This window comes from Petaurus breviceps, unplaced genomic scaffold (genome assembly GCF_028583685.1).
Source record: "Petaurus breviceps papuanus isolate PSGF00001 unplaced genomic scaffold, PetGlider_PUasm1.0 188, whole genome shotgun sequence".
NCBI classification, from domain to species: Eukaryota; Metazoa; Chordata; class Mammalia; order Diprotodontia; family Petauridae; genus Petaurus; species Petaurus breviceps.
In genome coordinates, this window is record NW_027185804.1 from 17,268,104 (window position 1) to 17,290,276 (window position 22,173).

Consider the following 22,173-nt stretch of genomic DNA (forward strand, 5'->3'; position numbering starts at 1 on the left):
AAGGTGGGTATGCCTTTCCAGGTAAATTAATATTACTTTATCTTTTTTTTTTCCTAGATCAGACTTACTTGTGATTTCGTTGGTATAAGGGATTCCCTGATGAAAAAAATATCTCCTATCAAAAGCAAGAAAAAGATCTGCAATTTATAATAGTGGAGAGCTTCCTGGGGCAGTAAGAGGTTCAGTGACTTTTCCTGGGTCACAAAGCCAGTATATCTAATTAGGGGGTATGAGGAGACTTGGACCCAAGCCCGGCTCTCCATCCACTAAATCTCACTGCTTCATTTAGTGTTTCTCTAACATTTTCAGCCAAGTATCCCTAGACTTTTCATGAGTTCATTATATCATAAGATGGCAAAACCTAGAGATAGACGCAGGGGAAAGTGACTCACGCGCTCAGTCACCAACGCAGTTCTAATGTCTGTGCCTCTTCTGGACCCAGCAGATGCATCTGCCCTTACTCATTTTAATAAAAAAAAATTAAAAATAGAAACAACTTTTGGGATCAGGGTAAACAAATTTTAAAAAATCAATCCAGTCTACATTGTGGTAGATGGAATTCAACAAATCTACCTTTTCAGGGGCATCTAAGATTTGGTTAATGCAACATCAAAGGATTCCCAAGTGGCCGAAGTGAGTTATAGTTCTATGAAAAAGGAATAAAAATCTGCTGATATGATGAAGGTGGTAATGGGTCATCGGTAGGGGTTGGGAGGGTAAAGTGTTAACAAATACAATGAGCATTCTATGCACACCTGTGATGTTGAGAAGGAGGAAAGGGCCCAAGTAACCAGCATTATTTGGCCAATGGTGCTAGAAAACCTTTCTTTGGTGACTTCCTATTGCCTTCTAAGTAAAGTTCCATTTGTCCACCATTCAAGGCCCTCTGAAATCTTACCTTCTGAGGTCTTAATCCCTCTTACCTTCCATCACACTCTGCTCCAGCCAAGCCAGATCACTTCTTTCTCACTTAAGACATCCAGATCTGACAGCTTCTTTGCCTTTGCTTAAACTGTTTCCCATCCCTGACATCTCTGATCTCCCCTTCCTTTTCCATTTGAATATCTTTGTCTCTTTGCATAAACTGCTTAGGTCTGTCCCAGGTGGCTGGAGAGGGGGGACACCAGGCTTGAGACTAGTAGGGTGCCACTTGCTTTCTTTTCCTTTTCCTTCCCTAAACTAGTTCTTTTTGTGTCCCCCATGTCCATCATCTCTTCTTTTCTTAGACGCTTATCCTGGACACTTTTTGACAGGTATAGGAATAGAGATAGGGATAGGGACTGGACCTTGGTATAAAGGACAGCTACATAAGGAACTACCTTCTATCAATGTAGATCAGCATCCCGTCTGAAACTTCTAGTCTTAAAGTGTTGTACATTACCCTTTAATATCCGATTCAAATGTGGCCTTCTCCATGAAGCCTTTCCTGAGCCCCCATCAGTAGTGTCCTCCCACTTCAGGCCAAATATAGCACTTGGTTTGATATTTCACTAATACTTTGCTAATGAATCAATCAATAAAATTTATTAAGCACTTACTATGTGCCAAGCACTGTACAAAGCACTAGAGAGGCAAAGAAAAGGAAAAGCAGCCTGTCCTCAAGGAGTTTACATTCTAGTGGAAGAAACAACATGTAAATTAATGGACCCATACAAGATATATATGGAGTAAATGGAAAGGAATCTCAGTGGGGAAGGCTCTAATAGCTAGGAGGGAATAGGGAAAGGTCTCCTGCAGAAGGTAGCATTTGAGCTGGGCTTAGGAGCACACACCTTAAATCCCTGCTACTGAGGAGGCTATGAGGAAGCCAGGTGGTTCCAGGGGATAGGGCATTGAGCCTGGAATCAGGAAGACCTAAGTTCAAATCTGATCTCAGATACTTATTAGCTGTGTGACCTTGGACAAGTCACTTAGTCTCTGTTTTCCTTAATCCATTGAAGAAGAAATGGCAAACCACTCCAGCATCTCTCCCAAGAAACCCCCAGGGACAATACTGGTGTGTTATGGTTCACAGGTTTACAAAAAGTCAGATACAACTGGGGAGGCTAGTGGGTAATTGAACTCCAGAGTTCTAAGCTGCAGTGACCTAAGCTGACTGGGTGTCATACGAAGTGTCACCCACATGGTAAAAAGTGGGGAAGGTCCTAAGGCTGCCAAAGGAGTAGTAAACTAGCTCAAGTCAAAAAATGGAATAGGTCAGGATTCATGCCAATCAGCAGTGGGATGGAGCCCATGAGTGGCCATTGCACTTTCAACCTGGCTGAGATGGGGATAACCAATCTCAAGGGGCAAAAATGTGGCATTTGAGTTGTCTTGAAAAAAAAATCCAAGGATTCTCGGAAGGAGAGCATCCCAAGCGTGGGGAAGAGTCAGAGCAAAGGCAGAAAATGGAGTACTGTATTCCCGAAACAGCAAGTTAGTCATCTATTCTACTTGTCATGTATTCTGGTCTGATTGGTTTCTTGTCACCTTAATATACTTTAAGATTGTTAGGGAAAGAGACCATACCTTAGTTCTGCATCCCGCTGAGGGCCTAATCTAGTTTTCTTCTTGGAGTAAGTACTACCTATACTTTAAGTTGTTTTTGCCGGTTTGATTCTGTCCTCTTCATTAAAACAGGAAATGAGGAATTTGAAAACTCCAAGGAGATTGTGATGCCACAGTCTAGGGCCTATTGCCACTACCAAATTGTTGCATTATGCCTCTGTTGGGGTAATGCAACACGCTCTTTTTCTCCCTGCACCACCATGGGTTTGACCTTCTGGAAAGAACTTCTTTTCGTGGGTTGATCATATTTCTCGATCCCAGTCCTGCAAAGAAGGGGTTGTGGCAGCGTCAAGGAACCTAAAGGGGCTCTAACAAGGTAACTAACAAGGGCTGCCGATGGAGACAGGGGAGGACTCTGGGACAGTGGAGTCTTGGCATGGTGGAATTTCAAGGAGCCAATAAGTCATCCAGTAAGAGAAACAATATAATAACAGTAATAGCAATAACTAAATTTATAAAGCATTTTACAGTTTGCATACTTGTATGTGTGTAGATGTATGTTATCTTCCCTGAGGAATGTCCTTTCCTTGAGGTCAGGGATTATTTCATTTTTTATTTTGTATGCCCAGGGTCTGACACACAATAGACACGTAATAACTACTTGTTGACTCACTGATTTACAAAGGTTACTAATAAGGTAACTAAAAGTTACCTTACTGACATTATCTCATTTCAGCTTCATAGCAACCCTGTGAGGTAGACCTTTTTTTTAAATGCCCCATTTTAAAATGAGGAAACAGAGGCTCAGAGGGTTTAAGCAATTTGCCTTGGATTGCACAGCTAACACCTTATCTGAGGAAGGATAGGAACCCAGGGTTGGGGTTTTAAATTTTTTTTTGCCTTCAGGTTCAGTAAACTATTTATTTTAATTCCTTGAAAGTATTATTGTTAAATTACAGGACCATAAATTCATAGATCTCGAGAAGGAATGAGCTGCAAAGGCCATCTATTTTCCAACTCTTTGATTTTACAGATGAGGAAACTGAGGCCTGAGCAGGTTGTTTGTTTGTTTTTTGTTTTTTTTAACCAGAGGTGAGAATTAAATCCTGTGCCTTGCCTCTAGAATCAATGCTCTTCCCACTGAACCATATAGGTGAGATTCAGGGGCCTCAGTCTACCTTTTTTCCTGTATCATCCCAAGTAATACAACTCCTCCTTGTCCCACCCCACCCTTCCCCATAGGCCATCACCTGTACTATCCCTAAGTAGACTGGGAAATAAGACACACCCCTTTAATGGATCTATTTTGAAAGTGTGCCCGATCACCATCTTCAAAGGACCAGAACCCTCCAACAAACATGCTTTGAGCCTAAAAATGTAAGGCTGACTCACACTTAAGGGGAGGGGACAGGGTACCCTATTAGGCAGTAACCTTCATAGCTGGGTTAGACCTAGGTTATAATGGGAATCCCCTTCAGGAAAGGAAGTTTGCCATTATATGGGGCTTGGGAGAGTGCCAAGCCTGCTAAAATTTTTAAAAAAGAAGTTAAGATCAGAGCGTCATGTTTCAGTCTTCTCCAGAGCTGGCCCCCTTTCTGTCAACAAGTTGTCTTGAAATCAGTACTGGAGGGTTTTAGGAGGTTCTGATGAGGTGGGCAGTGCTGGCCCACTGTGTGAGCCCATTCCACACCAGGCTGTTAACCACAGTCATCACAGAAACACCTTCTCTTAATGGATAACAGAGCCACTTTAAAAGCCATGCCCTTCCCAATTTTTCCAGAGGCCGGCTCTCCAGGTTTCCATAGCCAATTTGTTCCTGTGGTTAATTAGTTATCTCTGACAATTTCCATTGTAGAAAATGAATCTGCACACAATTAGGCCAACTTAAGGTGCAGACTGGCATGTCTCAACTTTATTTGATCAGAAAATAGCTAAATGATGGAGTGGATTTTCCCTCCTGGTAAAGGGACACACCTACCAAAGAATGCACAAGGTTATAATTCCAAAAGATAGGACAGGAAAGTTGTCAAGGAAGCCAATGAGAGAGAGAGAGAGAGAGAGAGAGACAGACAGACAGACAGACAGACACACAACAGAGAGAGAGAGAGAGAGAGAAAGTATATTGAAGGGCAAATGGAATAGAACTTTCATTTCTATGAAACAGACCATAGAGGAATAAAATGAGCATGGAGAGAGTATTAGTTCCCATCACTCAACTTTATGAGACCATTTTCTGGGATCTGTTTGCTCAATTTTACTGAAGCACAAAGGCACGCACCATGGCTGTCTGGGTCCTGATGTACTGTCTTACACAAGTGTGTGGGTAGATGCCAAAACATGTGTGGACATGCAACCCTTTTTTGCAGAGACTTAATGTTCCTTGAGCTAACGAGGATTAACCTTGTGAACACATGGAGGAAGCTGGTGGTTCAACATATCCATCAGTTGTCCTTGGGGTTATTTTTACATCCAATGCTATAATTTCTCTTAATTACTGTAAAGCCCAGGGAAGTGCTCATTATTTGTAGTTAATGCAGGAGGGTAAACAAATGAATGCTCTCCCCAGTCCTTCCCTTGCCTATAGTTCTAGGGGCTTGAAGTTCTGGGCAGCACAACTCCCCAAGCTCCCTGGTCCTGTGGATAAATGAGCCATGTGGACCTTACTGACAAAGCTGAGCTCCCCCCCAGAACCATCTTAAGATGCAAGAAAAATATTAACATCTTGGGTGATGGAAGACCGCATATTGGATAATGTCCATGTAGTTTCATCCAGGATGGATGGATAGATAGATGATAGCTAGAAAGAAAGAAATGGAGAGATACAGGGAGGAAGGGAGAGAGAGACTGAGGAGGACATATACTTGCAGGTCCCTACACACAATCTTCCATTGATTGATTTCATGTCTTTGTATACATGTATTCCCTTTGCCCCTTGACCTCCCAATCTCGAGCTTCCTTCAAAGTTTAAGACCTCCTTCCCACCCTTTAGGCCTTTTCTGATCCCTCCAGGTGCCAGTGCCTCTCCCCACCCAAATTACTTTGTCTTTCCTGTTCATGTATCCTGTACATACAAAGGGGCAATGTGGGAGAGTGGATAGAGAGCTGCTCTTAGGGGTCTTTCTAGACCAGCGTTTGAATCTCTTAGACACAAACTGGCTATGTGACCCTGGTCAAGTTGCTTCACCACTCAGCGTCTCAGTCAACTCTCTAAGCTTATTAATTGCAGAGCAGGTATTGATCTACATTGGTAAAGAGAGTTTCCTCAGAGGAAGGAACTCATACCAATGAAATCAAAGGTCCAGTCCAAACATAAACATAGACATTAAAATATATGGATAGAGAGATAGGAAGAATAAAAGAAAGAAAAAGAAAGGAAGATAGATGGGTGGATGGATGGATAGAAATATTGATTAATAGATGAAAGAAAGATGATAGATGGTTGGAGAGATGAGTGGGTAAGTGGATGGCTGGATAGACATAGAAAGGTAATAGGTTGATGGATGGATAAGTGAGTGGGTGGGTAGATAGATGATAGCTAGAAAGAAAAAATGGAGAAAGAGTTAAAGGGAAGAAGGGAGAGAGACTGAGAAAGGGAGGAAGGGAGAGACAAGGACAGGGAGGAAGGAAGAGAAAGAGATAGAGAAGGAAAAAGAAGAGAGAATTTACCTATGTAATATGTCCCTATTATTACCCTCAGTAGAATGGATGTTTTTTAGCCTCAGGGACTATATAATTTTTGTCTTTAGTCTCCAATGCCTAGCAAATAGGAAGTACTTAATAAATACTGCTTCCCCAACTGGAGGCAGTCATGTGACCCTCAATGTGCCAGATAATAGCCAAATGCCTCTTTTTAAAAAAAAAATACTAATTCTTCTAGATGCTATATTATTCTCTGGACCAACAACTTTATTTTGCACTAAGGGACATTCTTGGTGCTAGAGAAACTGGAGTTCAAATCCTGTCTGTGCCACCTACCACCTGGGCATGCTACTTCATGTCTCCATGTCTTCCAATTTGAATTAGTGGAGGGTATTTCCACACTGGGAACTCCTACCACCCAGATAAAATCAGTTATCAACAAAAATAAAAACAAGAAGCCTTCAAAGATACTTTGGAAATCTGAGAGAAAGGAATAATAATAAATTTCTCCCCTTTGTTGTTGTTATAATGTAAATTTGTTGTATTATGGTCTATGCCTGGTATACCTGTCCCTGCCTTATTCATTTGACCAAATCCTAACACAATGGCAATCCATAGGAAGCTTAATTTGTAAGTTGATTCCAACAGAGAGATGAAATGATTTGTCCTTGGTTACCAAAGATGGTGGACACTGGAGATGGAATTTGATCCCAAGGTCTCTCATGATTTTGTTTATCCTCCCAACTCTCACTAATCTTCAGGGGTATTCTTGCTCATCATCTTGTGCTCTAGCCATTTGCATCCACTCCCCTCCCTCCAGTCCCCACGTATTCTTTCTACCTCTAGCGTTTTGAATAACAAACAAATCCATGCTAAAAATCTATTTATCATCTCTAAGACATCCCACCCACGATACCACTCCCTGGCCCCCTTACTCTTATATGGAGCTAGCTTCCCTCACAAAAATGTAAGGTCCTTGAGGGTAGGGACTGTCTTGTTTATGTATTTCTATCCCCAGTACTTAGCATAATGACAGACAAATACCAAGTGCTAAATGAATATCCCTCCCTCCCTCCCTCCCTCCCTTCCTTCCTTCCTTCCTTCCTCCCTTCCTTCTTTAATATGTTACCCCTTCAAGCTTCCTACTTCATCTTACAGTATCATACTTGAGTCCATACCTACCCAAATATTTTGGGTGTGCACACACTGCTCTCAAGTAAGAGTGACTTCACTGGAGATACACTCACCATTATGCCTTTATTATAACCATGTCATTAACTTTCCTTTGCACACAACACTTAGCTGCCATTGGCCCGGATAACTGGATTCCTGGGCCACCCTTCCTGGGATCCATTCTATTGCTGTTTTCATGAAGACACAAGTCTGCATGGCTGAGTTCTGACCAAAAAAAGAAATCAGGGACATCACTAACTGCCTCTTGGAATCCCACATTTTATCCCAAGGGGCATTTCTGATAGTTGATCCAAGAGTAAATAGCCTAGTTTGGAAACTGGCAAACAAACTTTCCTAGAAAGAATGCTAATGAAACAAAGATTTCAAAGGTAGGACACCAGTAAGGTGTAGATTTCAAAAAGGAGGATCTCCCCTTAACTGGACTCTTGACTATTCACCCACCTGGTCTTTCAGGATCATGGCATCTTAGATCTGGAGCCCTAACGAACATGGGAGGCCATCTAGCCCACTCCCCTCATTTTATAGATAGGAGAGTGAGATCAAAGTCACAAATCTACTAAGCATCAGATGGAGAATTTGAACTCAGATCTTTTAGGCTCCAAATCCAGCACTCTGTCCACTGCACCATGCTCCTCTAAGAAGAACAAAGGAAAGACCAACCCCCAAAAGCCAAACTGAGCTGACACGGAAAAAAAAAATACCTTTGCTGAGGCTTTGGTCACGTGAACCTGGTGAGGAGACGTCCACACAAATGGGAAAACATTTTGCTGGCACCCATGGCTGGCCTCTCAGGGGAAGCAGGCTCCCAGGGCAGCAGCCACTGGGGTGATCATGAGGAAGAAACTGGAAATGCCTGTTATGAAGGCATTCACAAGTATTAACAAAAAAGAATGTGTATCTGTCACTGGTGTGTCATGTCAGGCACCCTCTGGCAGTCTGTCTTGTGTGCATGCTCAATTCAGGAAGGCTGTGTTGGACAAGGGAGGAGGAAGAAGAGGAGGAGGAGGAGGAGGAAGGGGAGGAGAAGCAGCTCCTCAGGATGTAAAAGTCCAGAGAGGAAAATAAAGGCAGCCATCATGGGGTTGCCAAAGGTAGAAAGGTTGGGCAACCCTCGGGCCTGACCCAGAAGGTCATGTTTTTCTCGGAAATTGTACAAGATGGAATTTTTCTGAACAGGGCCTGCTGGCTCTCACTTGGCAAGACTGAGATCCTGGGCTTGGCCTCCCAAAGTGGAATCACCAGAGTTATCTGAGGAACGCCCGAACTATGTTTTTGGATGTGCCAAGATCCTATCATGGCCATAAATCCTCTGGCTGGCCCATGATAACCAACCTTACCATAATTGCTCAGAAAACTTGTGGGCAACTCACAAAGGAGAAAAAAACCTTTAACTTGACAATGTCACCACTCAAAGTTTAAATTGCATAATGGGCTGATGAGTTTATCTTGTAAAGCAGAGCCCTAATTAAATAATTACAAATCATGGAAAGAATGAAAAGTCATAGACGGCAGGGCACAACCCCAACAGTCCAGGATGCAATCCCCAATTACACTGTGATTTTTGGTTAAATCCCTTAATCTCAGGCCCTGGGAACAATGTTAATTGCTTGAGAAGAATTTTGCAGACCCCTATCCCCTAAGGATTTCCCTTCTGTTCAGATGAATGCTGGTTTCCCTTCAGTCCCAGGGCTGATGGTTCTGTGAATAATGGATGCATTTTCAACTTTCCATTCCAGGTAATTCTACAAGTGGCAACTCGGGTTCATTTCATGCATGTCACCAGATCCAGGGAAAGGCCATGGCATGGAGGCGTTATTTCCATCAGAAATGATGTCTGCACCGGCATTTGGAATTGCCCCATATTCCCAGTGCAAGACCCAAGAGCGGTCAAGAGAATGAGCCGCTATCACTGGGGCATTAACCCAACGTGCCATTGCGCTGGCCCAATCTGTCCCTGACCCTGACTCTGGTGCCTAAGCTTCTAGGAGATAAGACGACCTCTCGTTCCCCTTCCCCTCATCCCCATCCATGATTTGATACAAGAGAGAGCAGTTTTTCTGCTAAATCTGTTTGTGATGTGGGAAATCATAGGATAGCACACTTCTGAGGACATCTTACATCTCCCCCTCCCTGGTTTACACACCTCATTTTGAGGCAACCAGATGGTGGAATGGATAGCCCACGAGACTTTAAGTCAGCAAACCCTGAATTCCACTATTATGGCTTCAGACGCTTTCGAACTGTGTGGCCCTGGGCATGTAAGTCGTGCCACCTCTCTCCACCTGTTTCTTTATCTATAAAATGGGGTAACTAATAATAATAACTAATAATAGCATTGACTCTGGCAGGATTGTTGGGAGGCTCAAAGGAGAAAACATATTATGAACCTCTGAATACCTTAAAGAGCTACCTAAATACTAGCAATTGTCACTATCTCACTGGAAAGGGGTTGCAGGACCATCATCTCCACTGACCCTCTGAAGAAGTCTGTGCAGTAGGGAATGGCAGACTGCATCGACATTTTATAGAGGTGGGAACCAGTACCACAAAGCTAGTTCACTGCAAAGGAAGACCTGAATTTGAATCCTGCCCCAGATAATGACAAACTTTGTAAACCTGGGTAAGTGGCTTAACCTCTCTGAGCCTCAGTTTCCTCATCTGTAAGATGGAGTAATAGCATCTACCTCACAAAGTGGTGAGGGTCAAATGAGATTTTATGTCTAGATACAGCTAGATAGCTGGATATAGATAGATGTCTACATCTAGATAGATGCCTTTTGGGGGTTTTCTTGGCAGAGATACTGGAGTGGTTTGTTATTTCCTTTTCCAGGAAATTTTACAGATGAGGAAACTGAGGCAAATAGGGTTAAGTGACTTGCCCAAGGTCACACAGCTAGGACGTATCCGAGACCAGATTTGAATTCAGGAAGATGTGTCTTCCTGACTCCAGGCCTGGCTCTGTGTCTACTGCACCACCTGGCTGCCCCATCATTCTATTGATCTCTCTCTGTCTCTCTCGCCATATATAAGTATGTATAGATAGATACGTTTTCTATCTATATCTATATATAGGTATGTATAAACAGATGTGTCTATATAACTATCCCTATACATATGTACAAAGATACAATGCATGGGAGTGAATGTGTGTATGTGTACACACACACACAAACACGCATATACATGTACGCTAAGCACAGTACCTGGCACACAGTAGGTCCCTAATATTGATATTATAGATATTTCATATACATATATATACGCCCATGCACATGTACATGTAGGCATAGGGCTATGTGTGTGTATACATGTGTAGGTGCACACACACACACACACACACACACACACACAACACAGAGTATTTTGCAAATCTCTAAGCACTGTATAAGTGCTAGTTATCTTTATTCCGGATGCAGAAACTAAAGCCTAGAGAGGTGAAGTTATTAGCTCAAGGCCATCCTGACATTAAGTAACCCAGGCAGAATTTGAGCTCAGGTCATTGGTGCCGCTCCCCCACCCTGCAGGGGCCCCTTAGAAACAAACCACCACGAAAGGGGGGGGGAAGGGGCCCTCCCTTTACAGTGGGGTACACAGCCACAGGGGGAGCTGGAGCTTAATGAGGGTATCCTTCTCCCCCATCAGGAACCACGGGAGGCAGAGGTAGGGGTGGGGGAAGCTTGCCAGTAAACCCGCCCCCGGCCCCTTTCCTCTCTGGGTCAGGAGGGCTGCTGTGCCCGCTGCCCGGGGCTCTGGGGCGCCCTTCCCCACGCGCCTTCAGGCACGCTGCTATCAAGCGTCCGTCCTGAGGGCATCCCCCAGCAGGAGACCCCTTGCTCCGCCCCTTCATGGCTGGAGGACGTCCCCTGGACCCCGGCCCTGAGGAGGGGTCAGGGAGGCTCGGCCCCGGCAGAGCCGCCTGCAGCTTTTTTTTTTGGGGGGGGGGGGGGCTGCGCCTCTCCCACACGAAGCTGAGCATGACTGGGGGGCTCCCACACGGGCCGAGGAGGGAGAGGCGCTGCTGGGGGGGAGGGGCTGAGGAGGACCTCCGGTGTGCAGCGTCTTTTTTTTTTTGGTGGGGGGAGGGGAGGTGCCTAGGGGTTAAGGGATTGTTCGTGTGTGTGTGTGTGTGTGTGTGTGTGTGTGTGTGTGTGTGTGTGTGTTAAGAGTCTGAGACCGAATTTGAACTTTGGTCCTCCTGACTCCAGGGCCGGTACTCCCTTCACCTAACCGCCCTGGTGTGCAACGTCTTTATTGGTGCCTGGCGCAGGGGGTGCCGGGGCCCCCCCACACCCCGCTCGTCTTACTGGCTGGTCTTGCCAGCACAAGGGACACCTGGGGACGAGCCTCTTTCCTCATCTCCCTTCTCTCTGCCCCTGGGCTGCACCCCGAGCCAGGGGAGCCAGGAGCCCGGAGGGCGGGGCACGAGCCCGAGGGTTACCCCTAGAAGCCTCACCAGGAAACCCGAGAACTTGGAGGAGCTGAAAGTGACCGAGGCTGGAGGCAGGAGGCACTCAGAGATCCAGCCAGGTGGCCCACCTGCAGCAAAGCATGCCGGGACTGGGCAGCACGGGCCCTGGCCAGGAGGAGACGGCCCACCGGCCCCTGGGGGCCGCCCCGACTCCGGGGTCCAGGCCCTTCCCGGGCCACTTATCAGCGCGACCCAGCTGCCCCTGCCCGGGGGCCTCCCAAGGCTTGGATCTGCTGCCTCTGAGAACCCCGCCAGCCAAACATGCGTGATCCCCAGCCTTCTTGTAATTCTCTTAATTCAGTCCAGCAAAACATTTCTGAACCGCCCGCTAGGTGCCAGGGCTTGTACCGGGTGGCAGGGATACAAATAAAAATGCCATAGCTTGGGCCACCAAGATTATACTCCAGTGTGGGGGGGAACCTCACGCACAGGGGCAAATAAATCCAGATTATACACAAAGTAATGTTTTTGGTGGGTGAGTCCGAGAAAGGCAGGAGAAAAAATAGCGATCGGGAAAGGTGTTGGGGAAGAGGAGGGGGGCCTCTGAACCAGGGTGTGTTTTTTTTTCAATGAAATTTTCTTTTTCATTATGAACTTAATTATCAACAAACAAAATTTTTAATACACACAAATGGAAGATGGCGCTTTAACCTGTGACCTTTTATTACATTTCATTTGAAGTTTTAAAACTGCTTATTAAACTTAGAAATAGGGGGCAGAACCAAGATGGTGGAGAGAATTTAGAAATAAGTCTTTAAGGGAGCTAGGGATCCCAAGGGGCAAAAGCTGAAGACAGCATTCCAGTATTGGGGAGCCAGGGAACAGCCTATGAAAGGGACGGAGAAAAAAGATGAAACAGGGAATAAGGAGACCATTGTAGCCAGAATATATTCCACAGACTTAGAGCTGGAAGACCTCTAGTTGCAACCCTCTCATTTTACAAATGCAGAAACTGAAGCTCAGAAAAGTTAGGTGACTTGTCCCAGATCATGCAGGGAGCAAGGAGCAGAGCCAAGATTTGAACCCAAGCCTTGGGACTCTAAATCAAGTATGCTCCCCAGAGTCCCCCCCTCACTGCTTCCCAAGGAATGATTTACATAGAATGTGGTAGACCATTTTAAAAGCGTTCCCCATTTACAGAAGAACAGTAATAAATTCATGGGGAAACTTTTAAATGTGTTTCTACAATCGAAGGCATCTTCATTATAACTATTCACTGTGATCCTTTGCTATTACAAGAAAACTACAGGATTCGGCTCCGGAAAGAACCAATACCCTCACCTTTCCATCAATGACTTTCATGGGAAAAGAATTTTCTGCCCTGATACCCATCAGGGGCATACAATCAGACAACTCCACAGTCTATTTTCTGGAGGCCAAGGATTCAGATTAGCGAAGCAGCTCCCAACATCAAAGATGTAATATCTCTTTTCAAAAAATAGAACACTTTTTTTTTAAGTGAGCATAGAGTGAAAGGACTGAAATAATTGGCTTTGCATGGTATAGCAGGGAGGAAGGTGTGATAGAACTTATTTTGTCATTATAAAGTCATGCTGAAGGTCATAACTAGCTGTGTTCTTGCTCTCCGTGGAATGGGTGAAAGGGAGACCTGGTCATTTTCTCCTTTGCTACTGGAAAACCCAAACTCCAGACGCTATCTGGATATTATTTCTGCACTCATGAAGTCATGAGATTATAGATTTAGAGCAAGAATCTAGTCCAACCAGCTCATTTTACATAAGGGGAAACTGAGGCTCAGTTTCAATGGTTTAGTGACTTGTCCAAGAGGCAGTAAGGGGCCACGCCTAGGATTCCTCAGCCTCCAAATTCATTACTTTTTCCAATGCTTCACACCACCTCCAAGAGGTATCATGTAAAACTAAAAAACTGCTATAGGGATTAATTTTCAAGGAAGGCTAAGGAGTGGTGGCTGTGTTGCATGTCCATCTGCTCCACCCATCTATTGGCACCTATGACCCAAAATGCCCTTTGAACAATTTATGAGGAGTACAATGTCAGCCAGTGGCTGGGACTTGTATGCTGGCGGTCAAGAGGCCCATCTATAGTTACCTATAACCCAGCCTCATTTCTGACTGGGGACCTTTAACCAGGTATAGTCAACTTCCTGCTGGCTAAAGTGATTCCCTTGTCTCTAGTATCCTTCTCATCCAGGGCATAAGTGAATAAAAATCAACTGAGTATTAACTGAGCATTTATTACTATCATTCATCCAGCCCAGTGCAGGGTGTGTAGTGGGGACAGATCTGAATTTGGAATTGGTCAACCTCTATCTGCTATTTACTGGCTGTGTGACTTTAGGAGAGGTTTTTTTTTTTTTTTTTTAGGCCTCAGTTTTATCTGTAAAAAAATTGGGCTAAATCTAAGTCCTATGGTCTTATGATATGGTTTCTGCCCTCCAGGAGCTTATGAGCTAGTAGGGAAGATGGCCAGAGCTAATAAAACAAACTGGACTGTACTGAGTTGCATGGTAGAAAAATCTTGGGTGTGTAGAGGTCAGGAAGGGGAGATGAGTGAGGTCCTAAATGGTCATGAAAGGGCTTTTGGAAGAAGCAGATCTTGAAAGACGGGTAGGATTTGGGGAGCTGGACAGACAAGGGGAAGAGGAGGCCACCTTCCAATGAATCTAATCAAACTGAATTCTGGTGTTGTTCACAAGGGTGTAACATGAACTGGGAATGTTCCAATAGACTCACTGAATCTCAGAGGCTGCCCAATCCAGCCCGCACCCTCTTTACAGTATCTTCTCTACGAAATCCTACAGATGAAGCATCTGCTTGAAGAATTGCTCTAATTCTGAGGACAATTTTCCTGACACCAACTCTAAATCTCTAACTGGTACTCCCATCCTTCTTCTTGCTCTCTGGGGCCAAGCGGAGCAAGTCTGATCTCTTCCACAGGGAGGCCTTTGGATACTTGGAGATGGCCATCATCTCTTCTGTTCTCTAGACACCATGTCCTGCTTACTGTCCCCATGAGCAGGAGTGACCCATAAGGATCCTTGCTTCTAAATAAAGTGTTAAGAAGCCTGGTCATTAGGGTAGATAGAGGAGGATTATTGTTCCTATACATAAGTTTATGCACAGGAAACTTTCCCTGGCCAAAGCCTGCTTTGGAAAGAAGGTAAGAGGCTGAGATATAACTATAATATTCTTTATCTGGTATCCACAGTCAGCGAACAGACAAAAATCCCATTCTTTAACCTTTAGTTTGAAAAGATAAAAGTTCTGCCTGTAGACAGTATGGCTTGATGGAAAAGCCCTGGGCCAGGTGACCTATTTCTGCCCCTAATTAGCTGGGGTGATCCACAGCGAGACCTCTCTGGGTCTTGGTGTCCCCATCCATAAAATGGGGACAATGTCTATCCTTCCCTTATGCAGAGAATCAGATGAGATGAGTATGAAAGTGTTTTCCAATGAGATAACAACAATCATAATCTAATAGCCAGAATTTATATAGAACTTTAAGGTTTGCAAACATATGCTATCTTATTTAATTTATCCCCACAGCCTTGTAAAGTAGTTATTATTATTATTATCCTCATTTTATAAATGAGGAAACTGAGGCTTAAATGGCCATTTGCAGACAAGTCAATCGCTGGTGATCTGGAAAAACTTACCAAGTTCTTATAAAAGAAATGCACCTCTTACCAAATGCCACCATTCAGTAGCTGACTGGTAGGATGTTTTGAGTGCTGGGCTTGGAGTGAGAAAGACTCATCTTCCTGAGTTTGACTCAGGCCTCAGATATTTACTAGCTCTATGACCCTGGGCAAGTCACTTAACCTTTTTGCCTCAGTTCCTCATCTGTACAATGAATTGGGGAAGGAAATGGCAAACTGCTCTAGTATCTTTACCAAGAAATGGCCCCAAATGGGTCACAGGGAGTTGGATATGACTGAGAAATGACTTAACAACAAGGCCCTCATATTATAATGCTTAGCATATATTCCATAAGTGAATTCTCTTTGAGAGTCAGAATATGAATGGGTAATGGGGGCCTGTATAAAGAGTAGTCAAGGAAGCACTAAATCTTATGAAACTTAAGGGACTTGCCTAAGGTCACCCAGCTAACAAGTACCAGAGAGGTAGGATTTGAATTCAAGTCTTCTAGACTCTAGTAGGGTCCATAACAAAATTTAAATGTAATTGAGAAATGTTTAACAAAATAAATCAAAATACAACACAACATGAAAAAGCTAATTTGTGGTTTTCTAAGTCAATATGGACCCACAGGGAGCCATTTCTCTTTGAGTTTGACACCACCACTCCATCTAAAGCCAAGATTCTATCTGAGTCACTCAGCTGAGTCCAACATGCACCATGCTTTGTTAACCTTAAAGTGCCATTTACGAAGACAAGTTATGGTTATTGTCATCACTGTTGTTTGAAAGGGTCAAAATACTCCACCAATGTAAAGCATTGTTATTGAAAAGCTTCCTTCCCTTACATACAGGACATTAATTTCATAGGGAACTCAGTACAGGAGAAAGCTATTCAGTCTTGTGCCTAATTCAAGGCCTAGTAGTGCAGGCTCACCTGTTAAGCAGAGTCACCTGTTCATAAGGGGCTTTCTATGGACCAGGCACTGTGCTAAGTACCAGGGATACAAAGAAAGACAGAAACATGATCCCATCCCCCAAGGAACTCTCCTGGGTGAATGTGTTCACAGAATCACAGAAATGTTAAGAGTTGGAAGAGCTTTCAGCAGCTATTGAGGACAATCTATAGCTAACAGAGTGGTCTGCTTGTGGCGCTGGTGTAAGGGAAAGAACACTGGTCTCAGCGTTAAGGCTTGACAAAGGGTGGAACAAGGAATGCAAGCCATGCCATGCCACCCAACTCTTGATTTCATTGTCTACAAAAAGGTAAAAATATTTCTACAACTTAGCTCACAGGGTTCTGAGCAAAGAGTTCTGCCAACCTTAAGCTACTATAGAAATAGCAGAAATAGTAGGGCTTTAGTTAGGAAAGTGCTATACAGATCTAACCCAATCTCTGTCTATTGCTTTGTGGTATCAGTGTGTCTCCTCTAGGGTCTAGGAATGACCAAAAACACGCTTTAAAAAAAATCCAATTACCACATATTTGATATATATATATATTTTAAAACTGTTTTAGGAACATATGTTAATCAACTAGCATTTATTGAGTATTACTGTGGTAAGTGGTTAACAAAACAAAACAAAACAAAACAAAAGTGTCTCTGCCCTCAGGCTTGATGTCAGGTTAAACTACCTTGCATTGAAACTATCCAAGAGTGGACCTGGCTAGCTCTGGGAGAGAGCGAGGCCTCCCTGTTGGTTTTATTTCAAAGAATGGGCAGCCAACTATCTACTGGGTATATTGTAGAAGGGAACCTTGATAGCATAAGGTTGGGGTGAAATCACCAACATGATCCCTTATGTCTCTGAAATTCTGTGACAAGTCAAAAATACTCTCTTGGAATTCTCAACCCAGGCAGCCCTTGCTGTAACCACTTCTGTAATGATGCCTTCAACACAAACAGTTGCCCAATGTTCAAGTAGCAAGTCCCCAAATGTTCAAAGCCTCTATCTGTAGACAAGGAAAAACCTGGAGATCAGGAAAAGCCGAACAAGCTCTTGCAAGAGTAGCATACCTTCTACGGGAATGCCACTGAATGCTGGCAGGGTGTTCTTATAATTGCTAAGATCATTTGCTCAGCAGATTATTCTTTAAGCAAGCCTCTTTCAGAGTCAGAATATGAATGGATAATGGAATCTGTGTAAGCAGTAATCAATGAAGCACTATGTCTTACTGTACTTAGAGGCAAATGAATGGAGAAAAGGGTTTGTAAACTTATGTGATGACTCCTCAGCTTTTATTTATTTTTTAATTTGAATGCATTAAAATAGGAGAGGACAGAAAACATGCAAAGTGTACCAGATGCCTGAAATTCTACAGGAGCTAGAGAGAGATAAAATATTGACTTTGTAGGACCAGGGTGCTGTGTAACATGAATGAAGCACAAGATTTCATAATGGATTACTGCAAGATGATGGGCCTCCCATGAACTTAGTTTGCCTCTTAGTGACTGAGTGAAGTTGGATACTCTCCAAATAATGTATAGAAGAACAAAAACAAGTTAGGAACCATGTGAAGCTACTCATATTGCAACTCCTATCTTCAAGAAGGAGAAAGAAGAAAAGAATGACACTGCAGTCCATAGCAATACTCACTTGGAAGGGGGCAGGTACAGTGTGCTTGGAATATTTTCTAAAACAAAGACACTTGTCAAGGAGAAGTCCAAACCTGAAGATCTGAAGGTGCTTAGAACACTGCATCTTCCAGACTCAAGTGCACGATTCCACAAAGATGCTAATGCTCAAAAAGTTCATTTCTTTAGTAATCCTGTACTTGAATCTGAACATTTCATCAGGTTTTCCTTACTCAATGGCTCGTTTAAAAAAAGAACTGCTTTTAAGAATCAACATGGATTTCCACTTACTAGCACAGAAGAAAGTATAGTGAATGATTTTACTAAGAAACAGGAAGAATTTTATCAGTCATTTCACAAACTACCAGTCTTTTGGATCTAAAACTCAAGGAAGAGATGAACTAACAAGCGATGACATTACTACCACTTTTCAATGAATTATAAAACAAACACATTTATCATTATAGAACCTCAGAATGTTGGAAAATACTTTACAGTCTGATATTTCAACTTCTCACTGAACATTTGTAACACAAAACTGACTCCTTAAAACAATCTGTTTCAATAGTTGGAGAACCCCAAATATTAGAAAGTTCTTCTTTCCACCAATTCCATTTGATTCCTTTCCATTAGGCCCAGTCCTCTGGAACAACACAAGAGAAAGCTTTTTCCTCTTCCCAATGACAGCTGTTCAGACATTTGAAAGCAACAATCATAGCCTCTGTTATTTTCCTCTAGGGTTAAAAAACCATTCCTAATATGGGACATGGTTTCCAGATCACTCACCATCTTGATTACTTTTATATATATATATATTCCAGTTTTTCCTTCTTAAAAATTTTCCTCTTGAAGCCCAGGACCCCAAAACTTAACATAATACTCTAGATGTGGTCTGGTCAGGGTAGCACATGAGGCATATTTGTGCCTTGAGCTAGATTTGACATTTGCGTTCCATGTGTATTCTTGTTCAGTGCAGACTCTCAACTTTTACTGTAACACATTTGATATGACTTATGATCCAGTAAACACCTATATTCCTTACAGAGAAGAATTTTCCAGTATAAGAATGGTACAGATTCCACCTGTGACATTTATCAGCTGTGTCACCATAGATCAGTCTGCATTCAGCTTTTCAGAACTTGACTTTCCTCATTTGCAAAGTTGGAATAGTAATGGTTTGGGGAGCAGGGAATAAGATAATGATTGGATATAAGTTCCTTGTGGACAGGGGTTGTTTCATTTTTGTCTTTGTATCACAGTGCCTAGTAGATTAGAAAACTCTGTTGCTTGGTTAAAGTGTTTTGCAAATCTTAAATGGACATATGGATATCACTAATATTTAATATTAAAGCGTCCCTCATTCCAAATTTTTTCCCTAAGGGGACTTCTATTTTATCTGCCCTAATCAAATTTCTACTAGGCATTACCCTTATGTGTATATGGCCGAAGATAGTGAAAGTTTTGTTTATTTTTGCTTTATCTATATTTTTAGTCTATTAATAGTAGTATATATAGTAATAGAATATAATAGTAGATATTCTACTAATTGAGCTTAGAGTCAGCAAAAACTACTGAACTACTGTTAAACCATGTCTTTTCCATAACATATTTGAGCAATTCATTTTTTGTACCTACATGTGGGAATTTACATTTATTCCTGTTCAATTTCATCTTGTTAATTTAGGCCCAGGGTTTCCAGTCTCTGTGAGCCCTGAGTCCTTAGCTATATGGCCTGGCTACAAGTGTTCCATTTTATATGAATATCTGCACACTATAAGCATTCCAGTTGTTGATTAAAAGGCTGGCATGAGAAAGGTACTTTCAGACATGGTGACAAGTTCCCTCTCATTGGCCTCTTCTCTGCATTCCCATAACTACCACCCTGACTAAAGGTCCTCATTACTCTCTGACCCGAATTATAAGAATCATTTAAATGTTCTCCCTGTTGCCAGTCTTTCCCCTCACCAAACCACCTTTCACAGAGTGATCAATGTAATCTTCCTAATGCATAGGTCTGATACTGTAAATTCCAAAATCTCAATGCCGTTGTCTTCTGAATAAAACTGGACTTCATTGCTTACCTCCAGCACCGAATCTATGATGCTACTTATTCTGATCTTGTTTTACTCTGTGGCCCTTTATTTCAGTCAAAGGGGCCTACTCATCACTCCCAGATCTGGTCTTATCTTCTCCCACTTGCACACATTCCTATAAGCTGTTCCCCAAGCCTGGAATGAACTCCTTGAATTTTGCCTGGATTTCTCCTTTACTCCTATCAAAGCACAGAATACTACTTGGGGGTTGGGGTAGCCACTATGGAATCATGGAAAGAACCCTGGGTTTAAAACCAAAAGATTTGAGTTCAGATCTTGACTTAAGTTTCTTACACTATGTGGTGACCTTGGGTAAGCTGCCTTCCATTTCTGGGTCTCAATATCTTTAATCGTAAATGAGGAGGGTGGATTAGATGATCTCAAAGGTCACTTCTATAACTTAAAATCCTATGAACCTCTATCTCATTAATATTTCCTCCCAAGGCAAAGACTATTACCTCTTTGAAGGTAGGTATCCTATAACCATTGGAGGGGAGGGAAATGATCTAGATTTGTGATTTCATATATGAAACTCCCAGTGAGAAAAAATCCTCTTCCAACTTAGCTTCAAAAGCACCCAGCAATTTATAGTCTGAGGGAGCTGCCCAGGGCACACAGAGGTTCAGTGATGTTTTGGAAGGTTAAAGAACCAGCCTATGTCAGAGAGGTAGGAGCTGAGCCCGGGTGCTCCAGAAGGACTCCAGAGCTGCTATTCTACCCCCTGTCCTATGCTTCCTCATATACACAGCACACACAGACCATAGGAGGCAGTGGAATTGCTGCTGAAATTATTATGGAATCATCTTTATAATAAGGCTACAATCTGGGAGTCTGCCAATCATTCCCCTTCCATTAGCATGGTAGCAAAGTCTTTGATTTTCTAATGTTTCAAATGCTTCTATCTTCTGTGTGTAAGGAAGTACTAGGTCTATGATTGGGAATTCACCAAATCAAGAAGTACACTAGCAAGATTATCTCCATCTGGGCCCAGTTTTAGGTCATAGGCTTTCATATCTAGACCTGGGACATCATAGACCATCTAATCCAACCCCCTCACTGTACTAGAGCCTTAGGCCCAAGAACACTGTGACTTGCCCCAATGTCACACAGGTAGTCAGCACTGAAGGCAATATACTAAGGAGAAAAAGGAATGGTGCCTGACTTGTAATTTAAAAAACAAACACAATTATCAATGCTTGTTGATTAATAATTGTATTTGTTTTATAATACTGTCAGTGACTGGCCTTCCCCCTCACCCCACCTCACTTCTCTTAAACTTACAAAAATGAAAAGATACTAGAAGCTGTAAAGTTCAGCAGCTTAGGTCCATTTGGAACCAAAAAATATAAACTTTTAACTTTACTTAAAAGCATTTTTTCCCTTCTTATCCAGACCTGTGATTTCATCTCTCAGTGCACAATCTCCTTCCACCAATGCAGACTGGAACCTTACCTCTAATTTAACCTTTCACTTTCCCCAGGCAATTCTCTAATAATAATAAAAAAAAGCATATGCAACACATCTTTGTAATTGATATTTGAATGAAAAATATTTTAGAATTTTCACATACCAAGCATGATTTTTTAAGACAAAGAAAGTCACGTGTGATGCTTTTTTAATCTCACTAAGCTGACAAAATGACTTTACTTTGTAAATGGGGCTGGGGGAAAAGTATTGTATATATTTCAATTTCCCCTAAAACATATGGTTTCACCCCAACCCCCAAAGTTTGTTTGGGTTTTTTTCTCCATCGTGTTAACATTTTCAGAAATGTCAGTCCCTTGTGTAACAGCACTAAATCTGTAACCCTGCATCAAAGAGTTGCATTTTTTTAGATCAAATATCTTTTGGGGGGGATGGGTAAGAGAAGCTGGGACAGGGAGAAAAGATCTTTGTTTAGGACATGAGTATGGGCATCTGAAACCATTTCTTTCTTGGTTATTAAATGCCTATGACGTGAGACTTTTAATTTTATACTATTCTTTTGAGAAAGAGCTATGATTTCACTGGTGTGGAAAACTCATTGTGTGAAAATTTCTTCTACAACTGCAGACTGACAACCCTTCTGAATCTTACAGTGAGATCACAGGCTTAGAG

At 42.7% G+C, this 22,173-nt stretch overlaps 1 protein-coding gene across 3 annotated transcripts in view; it reads right to left on the bottom strand.

Annotated features, from left to right (window-relative positions):
• Positions 1–22,173, bottom strand: part of BDNF (brain derived neurotrophic factor) — a 50,795-nt gene that overhangs the window by 18,998 nt on the left and 9,624 nt on the right. The window contains exon 1 of one of the 3 annotated variants that reach the window (XM_069091339.1): positions 8,022–8,208. The exons of the other annotated variants lie outside the window; for them this stretch is intronic. The gene's annotated coding sequence lies outside the window, so the exon portion shown is untranslated. Of the gene's footprint in view, positions 1–8,021; positions 8,209–22,173 lie in introns of those variants that run through there. 3 annotated transcript variants of the gene reach the window in all.